Source organism: Lissotriton vulgaris, chromosome 1_2 (genome assembly GCF_964263255.1).
Source record: "Lissotriton vulgaris chromosome 1_2, aLisVul1.2, whole genome shotgun sequence".
Taxonomy (NCBI): domain Eukaryota; kingdom Metazoa; phylum Chordata; class Amphibia; order Caudata; family Salamandridae; genus Lissotriton; species Lissotriton vulgaris.
This window is the reverse complement of record NC_141686.1, coordinates 240,177,631-240,202,269: the sequence shown is the minus strand read 5'-3', so window position 1 is coordinate 240,202,269 and position 24,639 is coordinate 240,177,631. Positions and strand designations below refer to the sequence as shown.

The 24,639-nt window shown below is 47.1% G+C and overlaps 1 protein-coding gene across 2 annotated transcripts in view; it reads right to left on the bottom strand.

The window, feature by feature from the left end:
• The window catches only part of TMEM69 (transmembrane protein 69), an 88,636-nt gene extending 81,427 nt beyond the window's left edge, over nucleotides 1-7,209 (bottom strand). The window contains exon 1 of one of the 2 annotated variants that reach the window (XM_086953156.1): nucleotides 7,040-7,209. The gene's annotated coding sequence lies outside the window, so the exon portion shown is untranslated. Of the gene's footprint in view, nucleotides 1-5,973; nucleotides 6,064-7,039 lie in introns of those variants that run through there. The other variant, XM_086953158.1, reaches the window with a different exon arrangement.
• Between the last annotated feature and the right edge of the window lie 17,430 nt (nucleotides 7,210-24,639).

Sequence of the window (24,639 nt, the reverse complement as noted above, 5' to 3'; positions counted from 1 at the left end):
CACACACACAGAGCCACACACACACACACAGAGCCCCCCACATACAGAGAGCCACGCACACACAAAGACAGAGCCACGCACACACAAAGACAGAGCCACGCACACACAAAGACAGAGCCACGCACACACAAAGACAGAGCCACCCACACACAAAGACAGAGCCACCCACACACAAAGACAGAGCCACGCACACATAAAGACAGAGCCACCCACACACAAAGACAGAGCCACGCTACTTGTCTTGGCCTGTGTCCAATAGAAGCTTCTGACTGGCCTGGGCAGTTATGCCACCCACTGGAGCAAGCATGGTGCGTAGGAAGTCAGTACATGTGCTTCAAGAATACCCTGGCTGACAGACAGCGAAGGTGTGAGCCATTACTACCTTCAATTGTAGAATTAGGTTCTCCCTCCCCCATCTCCCCCACAAATGCGCACATAACCTAGGTCAGGGGTCAGGCTGTCCGTCGCCAAAGCCCCATTTCTGTACAAAGGCCACGTACTCTGCGTCAGACCACATTACTTCCCAGGTATGAGCCATGCACTCACCCCGCCCTCTTGTACACACAGTGGACCGGTATCAGCAGGGAGGAGATAGCCCCCTGCCCGGGTACAGACTCACCTTCAGCTCTGTGTCGCCAGACTGACACCCGATCTCACTGGGGAAAGACAAACAGGGCAAGGGCAGCAAAGACAAACAGGGCAAGGGCAGCAAAGACAAACAGGGTAAGGGCAGCAAAGACAAACAGGGTAAGGGCACCAGAAGGCACAAAGGGCGAAGGCAGCAGAAGACACAAGGTAAGTGCAGTAGAATACACAGAGGATAACGTCAGCAGAAAGGGCAAGAAGACGGTAAGGGCAGCGGAAAGTCCAGGAGGTAAGAGCAGCTTTGGAGCCAGAAGAGGACAGGCGAATGCTGAAAGGGTAAGCTCAGCAGAATAGGAATTGATAACGAAGGAAGATAATTAAGGTATGATAGTCAAAGGAAACATGTAGGAGGCCCACGTTATACTAAAAGGAGAATACAGTGTGAGGGAAGAGTGTCCAGATGGGAAATAACGCAGGGGACGAAACGTGCTGGCAGGTCTCCACTTATAAGAACACACAAACAAGGTCCTGCCTGCCAACCAACTTTACGCGTCCGGCATAGTTTACACCTTTGAACAAATCTAGCCAGCAAAGCCCTGTTTCAGAACTTTGTTTCCTCAGTTTTCGTTCAATTATGTGCACTGAAATGTGGTCGTGTCTCAGTCACAGCTCCTAAAGCTCCGAGCCTGCAGCCATTTCTGTGGTTCCTGCTGGTGGTGGTGCCAGGCAGATGCAGCCCTGCTCTGCCCCGGGAGGCCCCACAACAGTGGGTGGGGGTGTCCAAGGGACCGTGGTGTAAGCTTCGGCCAACACCGGACAAGGAGAGAGGAGTCAGGGAAGCTTCACCAACAAAGGGTGAACACTCGGATCTGTACCCCAGACCCCTGGAGGCGGCTGGGCCTCGATCACTCACCTCACTCTACGGGACAGTCCCGTCTCCCTGGTGGCCGGGGGACAGCGCTGCGGGTGAACAATGGCCAGACAGGGCCGGGAATCCCGGGCGCACAAAGTCCCGTCCTCCGGCCGCCGCACGGATCCCTCGTCCCTAGCTCCTCGCAGCCCCGAATCGCGCTCTCCGGTCCCGCAGCACCTCGGACAGACTGAGCTCGGCTCTGCCCGGCCTGCTGTCTGAGGAAGGAGGAGGGTCCGGCGCTCACACTCCACTCCAGCTCCTCAGGAAAGCTTTTATTCTTCGCCGAAAATGGCAGAGAGTGGCTGACGCTCCCGCCGCAGCTGCCCGGGGCCCGGCAGAGATCAGCAGGGCACCTGAAGGAGAGGGCACCGGGGTGTCAGTGTCCCCTGCGCTACAGACCCGCGTTAGATCTGAGGGAGGCGGAATAGGGCCCGGCAGCCTGGGCGAGGAGGAAGTGAGTCCCGCAGCCCCGGCGCAGCTCGTCTTGACCCAGCCCCTCACACAGCTCTGCTGAATGGAAAAGGCAGCAGTGAAGTTCGGTTCTCCTGGGCCTTGGGCGCTGCATGGCCAACAAGATGGCCGTGTGGACATGATCCACGAGGGCTCCACAGCAATCAGCAGAAGGGCTCGAAAATCGCTGGAAATAAGAGCACTAGACACATGAATCACTGAGATATAAAACTATCAGATAGGTGCTGTGCACAAGAGAAAGAAAATCCCTCAGCGCCCCCGATGCGGATGGATTGTGTTAAGAACTCCTGTATTATAATTAGGGCTCCCGGTTTTCCGGATTTCTACATATAAATATAGACGGAAATTTATATTTCCTTTGTCTGTATTTATATTTAGAAACGGCAAAATACTAGAAAACTTTGCCATGCTCGAATCCAGAGTTCTCTCCAGGCCCCCTTCCTGCTGCTGGAAATTCCTTCCCGGGCACACACAGCCGCGCCAAAGTACTTCACAGGTCTTTTGACAGACCATTTAGTTGTTAATGAGGCTTTATTGTTCACCCCACGCCGTAGCCTCCCCCAACGCCCCTGACTCCTCCTGTCCAAGGCCCCACACAGTGCACGTTTTAAGCAGCATCAGTGCATCTTGGCACTCCGCTTTTTTTTTTTAAACTACAGCTTTAGGTGGGGACTAATTGTTAAATGCAAAACCATCTTCAAATGAAAGCTTTTTCCTCTAAAATAAACATTTTCTGCTACATTAACAAATGCTACTTGAAGTGGCTGGTTAGTAACTGTACTTGCTTTGGTAATGGCTTTGTGGCGTATTAAAGAACTATTGCACTCTACCGAACTATGGATTAGATTTAAACTATTTTAAAGTGTTTATTTTTCTCAAAATGCTTTCACATCTGTGGATTTTTGTCTAAAGGCTTAGACGATGATGCTCGTACTGAGATGGAGCTTAAAAATCGAAGTTAAAATAAACTTTAAAACTGTGCGATCCTTTAAGTGTTTCCCAAACGTCTGAGGTGTAAGCTTTTGGTGAAATTAAGTCCGAGATCTCAAAACGTACTGCTAAATGGGATTTCACTTTCCTATAAAGAGTCTAGACTAATAGTATGTTCGACTGTTTTATCTGGGTACACATGGATAATAAAACATTGGCTATGCTTAATGGCCCTATTACCCGATTAGTCATGAGGGCTAATAGTCCATATATGTTACTAGAGGGGCATTAGGTGTTACCTCGCGTTATTTCTTATTAGTATTTCTTCTTGTATGAATTGCTTGTTTCTCTAGGTACATGGCAGTTTTAACACTTGGCTAGCCTCCAACTGAAGCAACACTATGGGTACAATTGAAATCTTAAATATGGATGTCTAGTACTGTTCCACACAAACCCTGCGGTGTATGGTTGCATCCATAGGGCATGGTGTTTCTACTCCAACTCCCCAGAATGTTGATAGCCTGAAGAAAGTTGAGAGACATCAGGGCTATTTCACAGATAAACCATATCCTTTGACTTCACGTTCAACCCGCGAGATGTCAGGGGCTCGGGAGTATTGCTTTCAGTAAAAAATATGTCTTGCACAGGTAAATCTTAGGTGCAAGTCTGTAAAATGTTTTCTTAACTACCGTTTTATGAAAAGTAAACAGGATGGCACCCTCGACTTGACGACGAAAAAACAGACACAGTTTAAGGACAATTAAAACACAGTGTGCCACATAACTGCTGCCGTAAGACCTGTTCTGCAATTATTAAGATGCAAAAACATTCAGTTATCATCGTCACTTAAAATGTAAAAAACATAAGGAAAACGACTATTCCTTAGAAAGTTAACGTTATCATTTTACCTTAATCACGGTGAGAGGCATTTTGCATTTCTTTATTTTTTTTCTCCATTTAATCAGGAGTGGTGCCCTTTTACTTCACTTGATGAAATCCAACACCCTTTGACCCCAATACTAAAAAATGATGCCTTTTCTTTTCAATCTATTTTGATACTAGGAGGGTGTTCTATTTTAGCCCAGGGACCTTGGATAGCGCATCTGTTCTGTTAACAAGCATCAGGTAATTTTTCACCGGAGGAGTTCTGTCCATATATTAAATTTGAAGGGAAAGCTTGATGTGATGAAGCATTTCATGAGGCAGATCAAATGCAGTTCTTCTGCCATCTACAAAGTATGACTAGTACAATTTGTCAAAAAATGGCCATCTGCTGTGGAATACCAATTTCACACAGCATTCTGTAGTTGAGAATGATAATTTTTTGGCACAGCTTCATATGTTCATGCCCTTCGAACTTTGCTGTGGGTGTGAGAAAACATGGATGGAGTGGAATACGACAATTTATTCTGCTTGCTGGGATCACCCTAGAGTGGTTTAGCATCTATTTTCAGTTGGTGAACCTTAGACTGAGATAGTAACTTTCAGGGCACATGGCGTGTAGCTTGGAATCTGTCTGTCTATCTACACATAAACACACCACCACCAATACAGGTAACCGTACGTACTTTCTGTGTGCAAACCATAGACATTTGAAGGCAGATTTCTACCTGACTTTAGATGGAAATACAGAAGCGCTGGCACATGTTTGCTCCTGATAAGTGCTTGTACTCTATCCTAAGGTGTTTTTATAGCAGAACTGAGAAGCACAGGTTCTCTCCTTTTCAAATTACTCAGTACCGGACCATTTAAAGCACTGCTAAAGCCACAACAAATCGCTAGTTTAAGTGAGCGCATGTGTGCATTGTCATTTTAAATAAATGTGGAAAAATACTAGCTGTAGCATAGTCTTTTGCTTGTGGCAAAAATAAATGTGGATAAATACAGACGGAAATGGCAAAAAAATAAATACCACAAAACCGGGAGCCCTAATTATAATCACAACAGATTGTGAGTGGGACTGGGTATACCGTATTGCTATGCTGGGCTGCTGGCGACCCCTGACAAACAGACCACATTACAGGGGACGTCGTCTGCAGTGAGCGGCCCGATGCTTGATCCAAGGAGGCTTCTGGCTTGGAGGGGTGAGTGGAGACCCGAATGCACGATGGATCCCTCGGATGGTTTTGGAGGCCGCCGGAGAGTGGAAACTCCGCCGGGGCCTTGATTTCTCACCAGGACGTTCAGTGGCTGCATGGTGGCATCACTGTCCCTAGGACTGCTGCGAGACTGACCTTGGACGCCCCAGGCTCGGGGGTCGGACTGTGCTAAACACGTTGCCTGCTTCCCACAGAACCCGGTGAGTGCTGGATTGGGGACGTGACTTAGCAGACCGGGCGAGGAGGAAGGGAGTCCCGCAGCCCCGGCGCAGCTTGTCTTGTCCCAGCCCCTTGCACAGCTCTGCTGAATGGAGAAAGGCAGCAGTGAAGTTCGGTCCTCCGTGGTTTGGTGGGTGCAAAGTCCAGATGGACACCATAGGTCGGACGGTGGTGCGGGAGCAGCGCCTGATCACGACTGCGACCACATTTCTCCGAGGCAAAGCAGAAATGCCTCGGTGAAACCAGGGTCATTTTTCGGATTGAGGGGCGTGTTTTCGTTCTCTCCTCTTCCTATTGGCTGGAGGGTAAAATTCCAGCCAATGGGAAGAGGAGAGAAAGTAAATAGAAAGAAACGAAAAAACACACCTCCAAATCCGAAAAGGACGGAGCCTATTTGGAGTGACGGCTCTCCCCTCCAATGGCTGGCTCCATTTAGGAAGCGAGCCAATGGGAGAGAGCCAAAATTATAGGCGGGATAAAGAGCCCCTCTAAGGAACATAAGATCTCTCTACTTCCGGTTCTGCCTTCGTTTGAACTACAATAAGCAATCAGTGCTGGAAGCTTGTTGCCATCCTTGAATCCCAAAAGTAGATACCAAGTTTGAAGAATATAATAGCTGGGGGGGGAAATAGTGTAGTTGATATGCGTCAACGTCAATTGATCAAAAGAATTGCCATCAAAAACGTAGAAATATGTTTGTAATATGAATTTAAATATACGATTCACAATGCATTTTTTCATATATAATCCACTTACAGAGGTCTAAGAGCTTTCTGATCACGTTCTATTTTTACTGGTACTCTGTAGAGGCTGCACCACAGCAAAATACAATGGATATTAGCCCAACTGGAAATGTGAAAAGAAAATGTAAGTTATTTTACTATTGTGGATTACATGCACATTTGTTCACACAGTGAGGCGTTAACCTTATAAATGTGTCAACGCGACATTCCATACAAGAAGTGCACTTGCTTGGTGCATTTAAATGAGGCATCTTTTCATCAAGTAAAATATATATTCTGCCTTGACTGTTATGACGCTTGGGGGCTCAATGTATGGGACATCAAAGATGGATTTGAAATGCAGCCTTATATGCCTTCGATATCCCATTCCCCATGGGAAATGCTGATCACTCTTTCGCATCTAGTCTTTGTGAAAGAAGAAGACTTGGAACGCGCGAACCTCGCGTAAATTCGGACCGCAAACAACGTGACAGGTATTGCCAAACCATGGATATATATATATATATATATATATATATATATATATATATTAGTGGGAACCCAAGTCCCATTAGCAGATTCAGCACTCAGAACCTGAGCGGCTACTACTGAAGCATGCCTGTAGAGTATAAACGCACTCAATTTGTAGAAATAATTATAAGTTTATTAAAAGAAAACCGGCTACACGACTTGCAGTACCGGTCAGCGCACAACAACTGACTTAACCGTATGTCTCCAGGTGAACGGCCCGATCACAGATCGTGCCGTGGCATGAGACATAGACCCTTGAATATCAACATACTATAGTTGACAAGTAAGCACGAGAAATAGCACAAGAAATAAACACTTGAATGAAAACATAATGAAAAGCACGTGAGAAGGCGCGTGTAAACATGACAATGCCTAGTTTAGAATATCAGGTCACCCTCGTATACACAATGTCAAAGATCTGATGTTATTGCCTAAGTTGCGACTCGCTGTGAACTATGCAAAATTACATTTATAAACCAACAAGAACTGTTTAAAAATTCAAAGTTCCAATATGAAAAAGTCAAGGCCCGCAGGACAATTGCATCAAGAGGAAGCGAGGGACGCCTTACCAATTTTTTGAGAGAAGGTGAACTTGAACCTTCCAGGGACAGGCAGCGCGCGGCGCTGGCCGACAGCTAGAGCACTCGGTAATATACAGCACCAGCAAGCAAATCCTGCGGCGCTTCCGGTCCGTCGTCAGTGTTACTGGCAGAAGCGGAAGTGGTGCATTCCGAAATTCATCTTTTGAAGCGAGAGTGAAAGGGGCTTTAAAGGGCGCAGATAAGTATTAAAAAGAAAGAGCCCGGTGGTAAACTGTACACGAGCTTTTTTAAATTTTATTGTATTTGATAAATATATCGGTTGTTTTGTTAACATTTGCCAGAATGTACTGCTGGTGCTGAGAGTCTATTATAGTTCAGGAGCTTTCGGGGCCCCATACTCTTCATGGAGGGTTGAGAGAGAAAACCTTCGATGAAAGCCGCCCAACTGAAGGATCCCAGGCTGAGTCTATCAGTCACCAGGACGCGGCAGTAGAGCGAGGCATACGTCAATGCAAGGCTCAAGTTTTCACTCATACCCATTACCATGCTCCGGGGATTCAGCTGACACGTGCTGGGCCTCCATTCTCTTTCGCTCTCAAATAGCCTTCAGACTCCAGGCGTACGTTGACAACCTACTATTTTGCCTGCTTGGGCCTTCGAGCTTTCAACACGATTATACTAACTCAAGGAGATCTGTTGTAATCTTGTCACGAAGGCTGCCCACATATTTAATTTATTTATAAAGTTTTATATAGCGCAAACTTGATCCCGAAGGATATCAGAGCGCTTTACAATTTGAGGCAAAGGTAACACATCAGAACATTAGTCTAAACTCTAATGGGCATTGAATCAACTAGTACAAACATAACAGCTCAATATAACCTGAGTGCACGAGTAGGAATGGGCTATGCGATGGAGCATAGAGAGGACTCCCCATTTGACTTGTTTCAATTATTGTTTTGGGTACTGGTTATTATGTCACATTGATACATCTTGATGAGATCAATATTATATCAGCAGGCTGTTGTGATACCAGCCGTAAGTGTCCAACAAATATTTTTCTTTGTGCAAGTTCCTAGGCACTTTTTGCAAGTGTCAGTAATTTAAAGGCACGCAGTGAGAGGTCATCTGCTTCTCCTCCTGGTCCGCAGTCGTCTTGTTCAGGGGGAATGTCACGGACCTGCCCTGCGTTGTCCTCTTCCGTCTATTTTTCATAACATTTAGTATGGCTACAATGGGGCGACCCTGTGTCCCTCGAACCATTGTAGCCTATCACAGACATAACATTTAGAGCCTTTTGTGTCTGGGGTTCTGTCATCATGGTGCTCGACTCAAACCAGTAGCTGTCGCTGGCTGATGAGTGGAGCACCGCGTTGATGAAGAGCTTTACCTGAATAAACCAATAAACTTCAAATACATTAGTCTACTGCTTGTGATTTCCACATATTTTGACAGCGAATCTTCGTCCAAGCGGAAGTGCGCTCTTCAGACATGATGGAGGACCTATGAGGTCATTGTAAATTAGATAAGTACTCACGTGCAGTGCAAAAGCTGGATGTGGTGTGTACATCGTAATTTTAAATAAACAAGTTTGCAGCATGTGGGTTTAGACTGCTCTAAGTAACTAACGTGTGGCTCCAACAAGCTCTTGGCCAGAGTCAATACTCAGGGCTGAGCAGCGCAGAGGCCAGAGGAGAACGCTGGAGTGGAATGTTGCAAGGGGCACAACATTGCGGCCAGTGCATGAGGAGAAACGACCAGACAAGACCACGGTGCTGCACCAGTCTATTGTTGGGAGCAGCTTATCTTGGGTATTAGAGGCCTTGTGGAATTAGCAGAAATACAGTGCATCGCATTGCACCTTGCAGCTGTGCCCCGAATGTGTTGCACATGCGTGGAGAGAAGAGGCATCTGGTGGGCTTATTATAGCCCAGAGCGGCGAGTGCAGCAGATTCCTGTAGTGGTTCCGAACCCGCACAGTCCTGCTGATTACGGTGACCGCCATGTGCCTCAGCTGATGATCGGGGCCAGGTGAGCTCCCGATGCCCTGTGAAGGTGATTTGATATTCTGATTGCCACTGCCCTGGAGTGGCCTGGCCAGTGGATTAACTGCTGTCCAAAGTGCCCTGCTGCAGAGCGGACAACTTTAGAGCGGAGGCGGTGCTGTGGGCCTGTCTGCCTTCCCTGGTTCCCTGGGGGCTCCCAATCAACAGCTGCATGTTATAATAAGTTTTAAAAAACGTGAGCGCACTAATACCCGGAGGTGTCTTGGTGCTGTGACTTTAGTAAGCCCTTAGCAGGAGTACCTAATTCTGAAATAACCATGTTTTGAGACCCTTTCCAAAAGAGGTAAGTGAGCTCGCACCTCTGATATCAATTGGAAGCGTATTCCATAATTTCGCTGTACCATAAGAAATGCTTCGGCCTCCCCAGCTGGAGGTCCGGATCCTCGGAACCATCACAAGTCTGGCTCCAGTGGTGCATAACTGTCTGGCAGGATGGTACCAAGAGATGAGATTTTTAAGAATCACTGGTCCGGTGTTATTCAGGGCCTTATATGCGAAGCATAGCTATGTGAACTTGATACAGTGTGCCACAGGAAGCCAGTGGAGTCTACGAATTTCCTTAGCTACTGACTCATATTTAGGTTATATTAAGTAGGAGTCTTGCAGCTGCATTTTGTACCATCTGTAGTTTTTTAGCGCTCGGCGACGTCACCACTTCGTCAGAAGTGGGGAGGAGCTGCAAGCCGTATTGTTAAGGGGTTTCTGAATCGTGCAGGAAAAATTCCTCAATGCGCGAGCATTTTCAGTGCTTTATGTTACCATCTTTATGGTGATTGGTCCTCGCGGTGCCGTGTTTGTAATACCCTTAACGCAATAGGCCATATATATTTCCAGTTGGGCATTTCCTGCATTTTGTGTGCGGTTACGAGCGCGGCAGTCCATAAATATCAACTAGGAGCTGTCAGGGTGCCTCGGTAAGTGAATCCAGATGGCCGGGGCGCGTTCACCATTCAGCAGTGAGTTTTGCGGGGGCGTGCGAGAACCCAGCAAATATGGTGTTTATAAACGTAAATGTTTCTTTATTCTTCTATTTTTTTATTTATCCGTGGACAGTTACAAGTTGATTAAAGTGAAGCTTTTACAAGGGCATATGAAGCACATCTGGACTTTGCGGTCACTCGGCAGAAATGTGCATTTTAGTTAAAAATTACCGTTGTAAGAAACACCCATCTGTAAATTACGTGTCCAGCGATGGAGACACACGGTCAACTTTATTTACACAACACCGTGCATTTAAAATAAAATAGAAAAGAAGGGCCAGTGGAAGCTCTCAGCGAAGTGTCATTTAAAGCAGCTTTGGCACTTAGCACCCAATAAGATGTTCGCCTTCATTCTAAGCACCGACAGTTGTAGCCCAGCAGATACGACAATAGAAACAGGGGCATTCGCTGCCGCGCCAAAGATCACACGGTTTGGCAAAGCGGAGAAAACACGAGGACCGACGACCTATACAATGTAAGCCTTATGTCTCAACCTCACCCGTCGACGAGGAGCCGCTCCTTCATGTAGGAAATTGTGTGGACAGCAATCTATCTGTCGAACCCCAGTTACTGAAAGACATGATAACAAAACACCGAAGCTTTTTGTTCTCTAAAAAGTACATCCAAAAATAGAAACCGTCAGAGGTCGAAAATATAAATGTTTGCTAATTGCTCTTGTGCTACCAATAACACCCCCCCCACCACCTCCCCCCCCCGCACACACACACAGTCGGAATAAGGGACATAATTAGGTCAGAGACATCATTTATCTATGCTCGGTAGAGTTTGATATGCTTCTTTATTTTGGAGGGGGGTGCGGGGATCAACGGAGATGCATCTCACGTAGTCCTGCGTCACAATCAGTCTGTAATGATAAATATTTCCTGTTTGATGACCTCTTTTTGGTTTTCAAACCCATTTGACACCCCCTTGATAAAAACAGATTACGAGGTTCCTGGATTAGACCTACTGTGACTTAATTCTCTGAACGTGACACGCGACGACGTATTTCAATTGGTGAGACCGATGTGTCCCGATGTACTGTGACAGCTCCTGGACGACACATCATGGGCTAGATAAAACGGGCTGTGAAGAGATCTGTTTGGAGGTCTAATGAGACACCCGCAGTCTAATGCACATGTTGAATTAGATGTACGGACACCTTCCCCTGGATGAGACCCATATCCGCTGAGACAACCGCTGCCTAGTGCATACTGTGACATAATTCGGTGATGAGACACACTGTGACGTCTTTCAGTGAGGTAGCGACACCGACACCTGCTGGGTGAGACCGATGTCCATTGTGACAGCCGATAAAGACGCTTGTGACATCATTCGGTGGAATAGGCGCATTGTGACGTCATTCGATTAATGAGATACATTCGAGACCGAGTTCAACATCACCCGCCGGAGGAAATGTATACTGTCTGGATGGGACCCTTTGTGACATCATCCGCTAAATGTGACAGGTAGTTGCATCATTGGCTGGATGTGCCATCACGTGGCATTTAACTGTCCGCCCCTTCAGAAGCGCAAGAACACACATGCAGGACTCCGTGTTGCCCAATCCGCCTCGGCCACGTTTCTTTGTCACTGGAGCCGCGTGGGGAGCGGTGTACAGAGCGCCGATCACCTGCCCGGACTTCTCACTAACATTGTCGGAGGTTTCATACAAATTCAGCCCAGACGCCTCCCTTCTGCACTCGATGGGAATGCTAGGTACAGAACACCCCGTTGAATATTTTCGGGGTGTGCAAGGAAATCGAATTTCACGCGCAATATAGCAGCCATCATGTGCTGCTGTTGGCACTCTCCCAAACAAGCACTAGTTAGTGTGTATCCCGTTGTCTGTGTAAAGCGCCACATGCAGCTAACAGCGCTTCTAGGCACCCGGCCGTGTGTCACCAACCACCACAAAGTCGTCACGTGCCCATTGTGTGCGCGCGTTCTTCTCTTCCAATCAGCAAACACGAATAAAATAAACATTTCCACATGCCCTAGCAAGGACTGAAGACCTTGTCGTGCCCTCTGCTAACCTGGGATGAGTGGGCTGTCATATAAAGGCACGAGAGATGCCTCTGCAAACTCCCTATCAGTACAAAAGAATCTGGCACAGCCACTCCAATGTAGAGTTTAATGTGTTTGTCAAGCGCCTACTCTAAACCGTATCGAGGCGCTCTGCTGTGGCAAGCTCTGTTAGACAGGATTTGGGAGCAGCGTGTCTAGCCCGGGGATTTTCCACTACAGATCATTGCCTTCCGCGGAATCGGTCTAATGGAAGTGCGACTAGACTACAGCTCCCACAATGCAGTTTTCCAGACTTTATGTCAATGGTTGAGGACACAATTGCTACTTCCGCGCGGACATGGTCGAAAGAAAAGGAACTGGGTGTCACGATAGTAACTACTATGGGGCTAATTAGCTCAATGTAAGTGCGGATCTGGTAGCCAGGGAGCTCCCCCTTGCATTGGTACGGCCCATGTTACATGGTACATTCCTCTATGATGGGACACAGCGTGCAGATGTCCGCCCTCCCCTCCCCTTCATGAATATTTATAGCAGGAGGCTTTAATTCCTGCCAGTTGGCCTCTACCAGTAAACATGCGGGCAAAGCTGATAACATTCCCACAATGCCCTGCGGTGGATCACGTGCTGCTTTCTCAAGTCAACCTCCACTTCCCGTATTGTGGTTGTGTTCTGCCCGACTTTTTCGGCCCTCCTTTGAGGGAGGATGATTGGATGTGACTCTAGTCTATTATCATTCTAGTGCAAGGATTAGAACTATAGACAGGGCCTATTCATAAGGCACAGTAATGCACTTTCGTACCCTTTTCCTTAGATCAGGGCTTATAAACTTATGTTAGGGGATAGATTCATTAGTATTAGTGATAATCCGTCCTTTTGCAAGAGTGTTAGTATACCTTCTATGGAGTTATGCTTATTTTGGGCCTTGTAGGCCTCAAACGGGAGAGACTTCATCTTGCTTTCTGCCCTGGCAGCTTGAGATGCTTCTAGGTCAAGTGTAATGTTTTAGTTTCGAAGTGTTGTTCGCTTGGAGAGAACCGGCTCAGGCTGGCCCTTATCGAAAGACTGTATTTTTCTCCACTCCGAAGACACAATATCAGGCCGGCCGGCTGGGAACGTGTCCTTGGTACGGGGAGGTACAAGAATTTGGTGGGCGGCAGGTTACTGGCCGTAACCTTCCATGAAAGGACAAGCTTCCATATTAGCGAAAGCATGAGGCAGTGAGTCAGTCAGTCTGTAGGCGGCAGCTAGCCGTTAGCATCAATGCCATTAATTATTTCCAGGCAGACAGTCGCCATTTTGAAGTCCGAGAAAGATCATGAAGCTGATACTCTCTGAGAAAGATTGAAGAGGAGAGAGAAGTAGTGCAGAACGGCCAGCGAGAGAGAGACAGCAGCTAATAAAAGGAAGGTTCCAGTGACTTGGAGGAAAGCAGAGAAGACAGAGCATAGCGGTGCAGACGTGTACTCGTGACTGCTGATGTGTGATTCTAAGACGAGCCAAGGCACAGACGAGAAGGGAACCTAGATGACTGCCGAACCCCGACTTCGTGTCCATAAGGTGACGTCTGTCCATAACCTATAATGTGCACATTCTAACCTTTCACTTTTCTTTGCAGGATATATGTTATAGTGTAGTATTGTGTTTTTATGATCATTGTAATAAAATACCCCAGTTCTTAGTGAACCAACATGTGCCTCGTATTCTTGTTCAATCAGGGTAACCTGGTCTTCTAGTCAGGCATTGTTTTCATGAACGGATGTAATCCCCGGTCAGGTAAGAGGTGACTGAGCAATGAGGGAGAGAGGGACCCCTTGATGTGGAGAATAGATGGTACATGCTTTAATTTGGTAAGTTCCTATTATTGTAGTATTATATCCCGAGTAGCCAATGAGAGATTCCTTCCAAAGGTATTCATAGGAAAGCGATCGTCGTTGGTAAGCGGCGTTAATGAGAACACCAGGTGGGACACTGGTGCATAGGCCCGCCGGATTGTGGACCGGGCTGTGAGTGAGAGAACACTAGGGGGGACACTAGTGCATAGGTCCGCCGGATTGTGGACCGGGCTGTGAGGAAGAGAGCACTAGGGCTGCAGACTAGTGTGTAGGCACGCAGGATTGCGACTTGCCGAGCGAGCACTGACTGTGGTCAGTGTGTAATGGTAACTGATCAGAACTGCCCTAGGGTAGACTAGTCTGGGCCTAAGTCGCCGTGAGACTAACTGGTATGAGTGGGATATTGTAGAAAACCTATGCATGTATATTGCTAGTTCCCCATCCTTAGGTACAAGATATATATATATACCTATTGTAAATACGTTCTAAGGAGGGAGGTGATTACGTTCCGACTGGGTTGGAGGTGCTCTGAGGAGCTGATCTCATCTGGTCCAAGAATCCGGTCGTTACAGGTTGAAAGAGTGGAAGAGTGTGTGTCTGTCTCTTGAAGGTCTGGAAGAGACCCCTTCCTCCTTAGAGTGACCAGGTGACCTCACGTCACTCGGACAGACATGTTTTTTCCATTACTGGACTTTTATTTGACATCTATATCAGAAATGTTGATCAATGGTTCACATTTTCTATTGCAGTTTTATATATATATATATATATAGCTCCACTCGAAGGTATTGGAGCGCTTAACATGAGCACCGTTTGCATTACACATAGGGTGACCAACACTAGCATGGGTGCAAATTCAGGTCAGTGAGAGTAGAAATTCAGGACAAAGGGTCAAAATTCAGGACAAAAATTCAGGACAGGAGGTCAAAATTCAGGACAAAAATTATGCACAGCTTGCCCATCAGTTTATAATCCAATTTCCTCTGCAGGACCTAGAACATCGAGTCACAGGTACTTACAGATTTTCACCAATTTCGCCTCCCATGCCTTTCACTGCATGACTCAGATATTTTTGACAGCAAGTGCACGCCCAGAGTATATTGCAAAACCTGCCCAAGTAAACGCATACCAAGATCAGGCAGATTTCAAGATGTGGTAAATATTAACCCTGGGCAGAGTTTGTGGAGTTGCGCTACGCGCAACTCCGCAAAGTGGCAAAAAAAACTCTGCTGCGCTATGCGGAGCTCCACAAGTGGCGGAGTTCCATAGAAAAATGCTGTTTGCGGTGATTGCACAGTACAGATGCTTGTCCGCGGTGTACAATCTTGGCGAACAGCACCTTGCACAGCGCAAGCAGTCCCTTCTTTCCCTTTTCTGCCGCTCGGGTGCACAGGCAGCAGCGGTGCAAGCTTCTCACACTCATAAGAAGGAGATCACTGGCAGCAGCGGTGCAAGCTTATCACACTCACAAGAAGGAGATCACAAGCAGCAGTGGTGCAAGCTTCCCTTACACACTCACAGCAGGTACTGTGCCAAGGCAGCAGCAGCAACAGAGCAAGAGTCCCTTACAAAGAACAGGCACAGCACAGAGATGCGCAATGCAATCTTCTCATACTCACAGGCAGCAGCGGTGCAAGCTTCTCACAGTCACAACAAGGACATCACTCACAAGAAGGACATCACAGGGAGCAGCGGTGCAAGCTTATCACACTCACAAGAAGGACATCACAGGCAGCAGCGGTGCACGCTTCTCACACCCACAAGAAGGACATAACTCACAAGAAGGACATCACAGGGAGCAGCGGTGCAAGCTTCTCACACTCACAAGAAGAACATCACAGGCAGCAGCGGTGCAAGCTTCTCACACTCACAAGAAGGAGATCACTGGCAGCAGCGGTGCAAGCTTATCACACTCACAAGAAGGAGATCACAAGCAGCAGTGGTGCAAGCTTCCCTTACACACTCACAGCAGGTACTGTGCCAAGGCAGCAGCAGCAACAGAGCAGATTCAGAGTGCAGATTCAGAATGCAGTTTCAGAGTGCACAATCAGAGTGCAGATTCAGAGTGCAGATTCAGAGTGCAGATTGAGAATGCAGAGTGCAGATTGAGAATGCAGAGTGCAGATTCAGAGTGCAGAGTGCAGATTGAGAGTGCGAGTGCGGAGTGCAGATTGAGAGTGCAGATTGAGAATGCAGAGTGCAGATTCAGAGTGCAGAGTGCAGATTAAGAATGCAGAGTGCAGATTCAGAATGCAGATTCAGAGTGCGAGTGCAGAGTGCAGATTGAGAGTGCAGAGTGCAAATTGAGAATGCAGAGTGCAGATTCAGAGTGGCGAGTGCAGAGTGCAGATTGAGAGTGCAGATTGAGAATGCAGAGTGCAGATTTAGAGTGCAGAATCAGAGTGCAGATTCAGAGTGCAGAGTGCAGATTGAGAATGCAGAGTGCAGATTCAGAGTGCAGATTCAAAGTGCAGATTGAGAGTGCAGATTCAGAGTGCAGAATCAGAGTGCAGATTCAGAGTGCAGAGTGCGAGTGCAGAGTGCAGATTGAGAATGCAGAGTGCAGATTCAGAGTGCAGATTCAGAGTGGAGATTCAGAGTGGAGATTCAGAGTGCAGATTGAGAATGCAGAGTGCAGATTGAGAATGCAGAGTGCAGATTGAGAATGCAGAGTGCAGATTCAGAGTGCAGATTCAAAGTGCAGAATCAGAGTGCAGAATCAGAGTGCAGAATCAGAGTGCAGATTCAGATTCAGAGTGCAGAATGCAGATTCAGAGTGCAGAATGCAGATTGCGAATGCAGAGTGCAGATTGAGAATGCAGAGTGCAGATTGAGAATGCAGAGTGCGGATTCAGAGTGCAGATTCAAAGTGCAGAATCAGAGTGCAGAATCAGAGTGCAGAATCAGAGTGCAGATTCAGAGTGCAGAATGCAGATTCAGAGTGCAGATTCAGAGCGCAGAGTGCAGATTGAGAATGCAGAGTGCAGATTCAGAGTGCAGATTGAGAATGCAGAGTGCAGATTGAGAATGCAGAGTGCAGAATCAGAGTGCAGAATCAGAGTGCAGAATCAGAGTGCAGAATGCAGATTCAGAGTGCAGAATACAGATTGAGAATGCAGAGTGCAGATTGAGAATGCAGAGTGCAGATTGAGAATGCAGAGTGCAGATTGTGAGTGCAGATTGTGAGTGCAGATTCAGAGTGCAGAGTGCAGATTGAGAGTGCAGAGTGCAGATTGAGAATGCAGAGTGCAGATTCAGAGTGCAGATTGAGAATGCAGAGTGCAGATTCAGAGTGCGAGTGCAGAGTGCATATTGAGAGTGCAGAGTGCAGATTGAGAATGCAGAGTGCAGATTCAGAGTTACTTGTTTTCCCCTGAGGCGGAAGCCGGGGGCATTTCTCATTGCTAACCTGATTTAAACCTTTTCTGTGTGAGAGTGTATGCATTCTAAGCCTTAAACTGTATGTATGGTGATTTAACGACCTTTACAGTCACGCTGACCGGCACTTTTTAAAAATTGTACATATTTTAATGGCGATATTTTAATTAGCGGACACTGACCGCCTGCATGTTGTGACGAGATCTAGTCGTCTCAGGGGTCCCGATCTTCATTCATTTACCGGTGCAGCCGAGCACAGCGCTCTCGCCGGCTGGGTAAAACGGAACCGCCATTTTGGGGGAGGCAGGGTAGCGTTCCAGCTCCTGGACGCCTCCCGCCCTCCCTCACTACTTAAGGAGTCCTGGTATTACTTCACTCAGATTACTTGTTTTCCCCTGAGGCGGAAGCCGGGGGCATTTCTCATTGCTAACCTGATTTAAACCTTTTCTGTGTGAGAGTGTATGCATTCTAAGCCTTAAACTGTATGTATGGTGATTTAACGACCTTTACAGTCACGCTGACCGGCACTTTTTAAAAATTGTACATATTTTAATGGCGATATTTTAATTAGCGGACACTGACCGCCTGCATGTTGTGACGAGATCTAGTCGTCTCAGGGGTCCCGAACTTCATTCATTTACCGGTGCAGCCGAGCACAGCGCTCTCGCCGGCTGGGTAAAACGGAACCGCCATCTTGGGGGAGGCAGGGTAGCGTTCCAGCTCCTGGACGCCTCCCACCCTCCTCCCACCCCCAGCAAGTTATGGATATAAGTAAGAGGCTTTCCCGTCCGCGCAGCGGGCGGGCGCGCCGATGGCGCGCTGAAGGCGCGCCTAAGGCAAGCCCGTCCGCGCCGGACCCGCGCCCAGCGCCGGAACCCCTGCTCCACTTGCCCCAAAAATTCGTTGGTCCTCTGATCAACTTCTTCACCTCCGTCCTGATACTTGTGCCCCCTTTACTTGCTGTAACACTGCAAGCCTAGATACTACTGCTTATTCTTGCCCTCACTGTAACTTTTCTCTTCCTATGGTACCTAGAGCACCGCGACTATCCTCAAAAATCAATGATCAGCCATCCACCATCTTAAAGGCCGCATTAGTCAATTGCAGATCTCTCCCAGCCCACGCTCATGACATATGGCTATCTCTTGAAACCCACAATTGGGACCTATTGTTTCTTACTGAAACTTGGATAAAAGACTCCTCCAAACCGGACATCACTCTTGCTACTCCCCCTGGTTATCACTTCACTGGCATCAATCGAGACAACTCTAAGACCGGAGGAGGTCTTGCGATTATTGCTAAATCCCATCTCAAATTAAACCTCACGAAAATTCCCAACCTTGGCATCATCGAAGCCGCTCACTTTTCAATTATGGACCCCGCTTGTTCCATCTGTGCAGGCATACTGGTCTATAACCCCCCGGCAGTCACCTCTTCCTCCCTTATTACTCTGATTCACTCCATCGCCGATTTTTCTCTCAAACACCCCCATTTTACTGTTTTAGGAGATTTTAATATTCACATTGATAATCCCTCCTGCACACTAGCCTCCTCTCTGTTAGAAACCTTACAAGGACTCACCCTGCCCCAACTAGTGACAGGCCCTACTCATATAGCAGGCCATACTCTTGACCTCATTTTTTCCAATCTTCCTTCCCTCTCCACCCTCCCCCCCACTCCTTTGACATGGACCGATCATTATCTCATCCCTTTTTCTTTCACGGCCCCCACCCCTCCTCCCCCTATCCCCCTTAATCGAGTTAAAGGACGTAAATGGACCAAAGTTACATGTAACTCCCTGGAAGCTCATCTACATTTTCATCTTAACCAGCTAAATGACCTCAATTTAGAAACATTGAGATTCAATTCGGCTCTCTCCGATGCACTTGACTCGGTTTCCCCTCTGGCCCCCGTCACTTCCTCCAGATCCCGCCCTTCTGCCCCTTGGTTCTCCCCTCTGATGCGTGAGGAAAAGAGCAAGTGTAAGCAGCCGGAACGTAAATGGAGATTGAACTATGATCCTGTAGCCAAATTGGCCTACAAATCTGCCCTGAGTAAATTCCACAAACTAATACGCTCGTCTATGAGAGATTACTTTTCTAATTTGATTCAACAGGCGCAGAATTCCTCCAAAACTCTTTTTTCCATAGTGAAAGACTTCGTAAACCCTCCTGCTTTGAAATCCCTCTTTACTCCCACTCAAGATCTCTGCAATGGATTGTCTGATTTTTTTCAAGAGAAGATAGTTAAACTCTCCTCCTCCTTTGCAGCAACGACTCCTGATCTCCCTGATGATCGCCCTTGCCTCCCCTCTTGTTCTTTTAACTCTTTTAGCGAGCTAACTCCTGATCTTGCGTTAGCCTTATTACGCAACGTTAAGTCTGGTTCCCCCCTGGACCCAGTTCCTGCCAAAGTCATGGGCAATCTCGCCCCTATCCTTGTGAACCCGTTTCTTTCCATCTGGAATGCCTCTTTGTCGCGAGGTCAATTCCCCTCAGTTTGGAAACAGGCCAGGCTGGTCCCCATACTGAAAAAACCTGGTGCAGACCCTCTGCTTTTTAGCAACTATTGACCTATTTCTCTCCTTCCTAAACCTGCCAAGATACTGGAGAAGGTGGTACAGAAACAAGTGGCACTGTACTTAGAGTCAAATCAGCTGCTACACGACTCTCAGTCCGGTTTTAGATCCGGCTATAGCACCGAGACTGCGCTGCTTGAAGTCTCTGAAATTATCAGGGAATCAGTGGATAGGGGCGAAGAGGCCATGTTGGTCCTCCTCGACCTATCCGCTGCTTTTGATACTGTCTCCCACAAAATACTTACCACCCGCCTACAGCAGCTAGGGGTCGGTGGGACAGTGCTGGCCTGGATTATTTCTTTCCTGTCTAGCCGTTCTCAAAGGGTTACGATGCACCCTTTTGAATCTGAGGACAAACCCCTCCTGTGCGGAGTGCCCCAGGGCTCTGCCTTGAGCCCTCTACTGTTTAATGCTTATGTGGCTCCTCTGGCCAAGGTAGTTGAATCCTGGGGTGTCAGGGTGGTCTCCTACGCTGACGATACTCAGCTTATCTTTTCCTTTCGAGACCATTCTGACTCCCTCTTTTCCAACTTTAGAAACTGCCTTGGTAACATATGCTCCTGGATGTCAGCCAATCACCTTGCCCTTAACACCGACAAAACCGAGGTTCTTTTTTTCAGTAAAAAATCCCCCCCCCTGCAACCCTCTGGTGGCCTACCATCCTGAATCCCCCACCCTCTCCCGTGAAGGCAGCTCGTAACCTGGGCTTCATTTTTGACAACTCTTTGTCCGGAAATGCCCAAGTCAACAAAGTGGTAGGGGCCTGTTTCTCCAAACTTCGCATGATCAGAAAAATCTTCCCCTTCCTCCCTCAATCCTCACGCAAAACTGTAGTCCAGGCCCTTATCACCACCCATCTAGACTATGCTAATAGTCTATATGCAGGTGCCCCGCACTATCTTATTGACCGCCTGCAAATAGTCCAAAACGCGGCAGCCCGGCTCATTGGTAACATCCCTGCCCGCACTTCAGTCAGAGCCTACCGAGAAGAACTTCATTGGCTTCCCATTTCACGACGCATAGACTTCAAAATTCTGATCCTGACATTTCGGGCTATTCATGGTACTGGCCCGCTTTACCTGAAAAAGTGTCTCAAAATCTCTGTTTCAGCTAGACATCTCAGATCCAATAACCTTCGTCTTCTGTTGGTTCCTAGATTCAGGCTTTCTCGGACTGGCGGCAGATCTTTCACCGTCACTGCCGCCAAGCTCTGGAACAGCCTCCCCCTTGACCTCAGGTTTTGCGAATCTGAGCCAGCCTTTCGCCGCAAACTCAAGACCTGGCTGTTCACTAAGCGGTAGGACTTGGAACTGTCAGCTCCTCGCTTTTTCCCATTTCCTTTGTGAGATATGATTTTGATTACTCCTCATGGGGACAGTCATGTAATCTTAGCGCCGGGACACCTCCATTGGAGGTAGCTGCTCGCTCTATAAGCTCCATAAAATAAATAAATAAATAAAATAAATAAGAGTGCAGATTCAGAGTGCAGAATCAGAATGCAGAGTGCAGATTCAGAGTGCAGATTCAGAGTGCAGATTCAGAGTGCAGTTTCAGAGTGCACAATCAGAGTGCAGATTCAGAGTGCAGATTCAGAGTGCAGAATCAGAGTGCAGATTCAGAGTGCAGATTCAGAGTGCAGAAGGGCAGATTGAGAATGCAGAGTGCAGATTGTGAGTGCAGATTCAGAGTGCAGAGTGCAGATTCAGAGTGCAGTTTCAGAGTGCAGAGTGCAGATTGAGAATGCAGAGTGCAGATTCAGAGTGCGAGTGCAGAGTGCAGATTGAGAATGCAGAGTGCAGATTGAGAATGCAGAGTGCGAGTGCAGAGTGCAGTTTCAGAGTGCAGAGTGCAGATTGAGAATGCAGAGTGCAGATTCAGAGTGCGAGTGCAGAGTGCAGATTGAGAATGCAGAGTGCAGATTGAGAATGCAGAGTGCGAGTGCAGATTGCAGATTCAGAGTGCAGATTCTGAGTGCAGATTCAGAGTGCAGATTCTGAGTGCAGATTCAGAATGCAGTTTCAGAGTGCACAATCAGAGTGCAGATTCAGAGTGCAGATTCAGAGTGCAGATTGAGAATGCAGAGTGCAGATTGAGAATGCAGAGTGCAGATTCAGAGTGCAGATTCAGAGTGCAGATTCAGAGTGCAGAATGCAGATTGAGAATGCAGAGTGCAGATTGAGAATCTAGAGTCCGGATTAAGAATGCAGAGTGCAGATTGAGAGTGCAGAGTGCAGATTGAGACTATAGAGTGCAGATTCAGAGTGCAGAGTGCGAAGGCAGAGTGCAGATTTAGAGTGCAGATTGAGAATGCAGTGTGCAGATTGAGAATGCAGAGTGCAGATTCAGAGTGCGAGTGCAGAGTGCAGATTGAGAGTGCAGATTGAGAATGCAGAGTGCAGATTCAGAGTGCAAATTCAGAGTGCAGAATCAGAGTGCAGAGTGCAGATTCTGAGTGCAGATTCAGAGTGCAGATTCAGAGTGCAGATTCAGAGTGCAGAATGCGAGTGCAGAGTGCAGATTGAGAATGCAGAGTGCAGATTGAGAATGCAGAGTGCAGATTCAGAGTGCAGTGAGTGCAGAATTCAGAGTGCAGGGTGCAGATTCAGAGTGAATGAGTGCAGAGTGCGTGCAGAGTGACTGCAGAGACAGTGTGTAAGGGTGCAGGGTGCACATTGTGTGAGTGTGCAGAACGAGTGTGCAGTATAAACAGTGTGTGACTATGCAGGGTGACATTGGGAGTGTGTGGGTGAGCAGTGTGTGAATGTGTAGGGGCAGTGTGTGAGTGTGCAGAAAACACTACACACACACATACCATACACACACCACACACACATAGCACACACACAAACCACACACCTCACTCTCTCAACACCACACACTCGTCACCACTCACCACAACACACTCACCACCACACTTTCTCCCCAGGCTCACCCCCACAGACTCACCACCACACACTCACCAGTACACAGAAAACAACACACACAACACCACACCCCCAGCCGTCAATGAATGCTTTCAACATGCACAAACACCAACAACCATCAATGTACGCTTTCACCAAAAAAAACTCCACCATGCATCCGTGCCGCTAAACACCCACGCACACAACAAACAATGTCAGTGCAACTTTTATTAAACACACACACACACCAACAGCTGACAGTACACCAGCCACTCTTTCAATTGGCACAATCATCAGCAGCTGTCAGTGCACATTACCATATACAATGCCATTATCTCAAACTCAAACAATCCGAGCCCTAATGCATTCCTAATGCTTGTTTATATTGTTTCTGCATATTCAGGTAGAGTCCATTGCAATAGTCTAACTTTGACAGCACAAGTGGAGTCACTACCGTCCTCCTGGAATCGATAGGGATATAAGGCAGAATCTTCTTCAGTTTCTTAATCAAATGATGGGAGGCCGACACAATAGCATTGGTCTGCTGAGATAAGGTTAGTTTGTTATCAATCAGTACCCTGAGATTTTTTGCCTTTTGTACTGGTTATGGCAGTTCACCCATCTCAGCGGGCCACCATAGGCCATCCCATCTTGATTGTAGGTTCCCAAAGACCACTTCTTCGGTTTTCTCAGAGTTAAGTTTGAGACTGTGCTTGCCCATCCATCTGTTTATTTCCATCATACAGTTTTTAAACTACAGTGTTGGAGAGGCTTGATCTTTATACGCGTCAACCAAAATCTGGGTGTCGTCTGCATATGAAGTAAGACTGAAGCCGAAATGCTGGATCAAAGGGGCCAGTTCTGATACATAGATGTTAAAAAGGGATGGGCTAAGTGATGAGCCCTGTGGGACATGGAAGCACATACTGGGTTTATTTAAACTGATCCAAAGTGACTGTTTGTCTTCTTTCCTTCAAAAAGGAGGATAGCAGGACCAGTGCCATACCCTTAACCCCTAATTTTTCCAGACGCAATTGCAGTAAGTAATGGTCAACAGTGTCGAAAGCTGCCGACAAATCGAGGAGGATGAGGGTGGCAGCACCCCCTCTGTCCATCACAGTCCTAATCTCCTCGGTGGCCTTGATCAATGCAGTTTCCGTACTGTGTTCAGGTCGAAGCCGAATTGGAAGGAATCAAGTAAATAATTTTCTTGGATAAAATGAGCTAACTGTTTGTTCATGATGTTCTCCACTATCTTGGCTGGGAGTGGCAGGCAGCCTGGCTATTGAGCAATAGTTGTTTGGGTTTGATGCGTCCAGATTGTTTTTCTTTTATCAATGAAAGTATTGACGCATCCTTCCATTGAGCCGGAAAGATACCAGACGTGAACATGCTGTTATATATTACTGTGATCAAAGGACTCCCTTCCTTTGCTATATCTTTCAGAAATGCGTGGGGACAAGCATCCAACAGGGATCCAGATTTAATTTCTCTGATGTGTTTTTCAAAAAATTCAGTAGATATCTGTGAAAAGCTATGAAAAATCTTTCCTTTGGTATCTAAACTCGGGAGTACCTCAATAGGTACATGTGTGAAGGTGGCTTCAAAGGAGACATAAATGTCTTTACATTTATTTCTAAAGGCATCAGCAATGTCATCACAGAAGCGTTGAATGTTCTTAGTGGATTTTTTCTTAGGTAAGGAGGAGAGTTTCTTTAGTACCCCAAACCATTCTTTGGGCAAGTTCTTGGCTCTCTCAATCTGCCTGATAAAAAAGGCAATTTTTTGTGTAATCAGCATGGTTTTATATTGAACCAATGTGGATTTATAGTTGCTTTTGTCTGCTTTATCATATTTTGCTC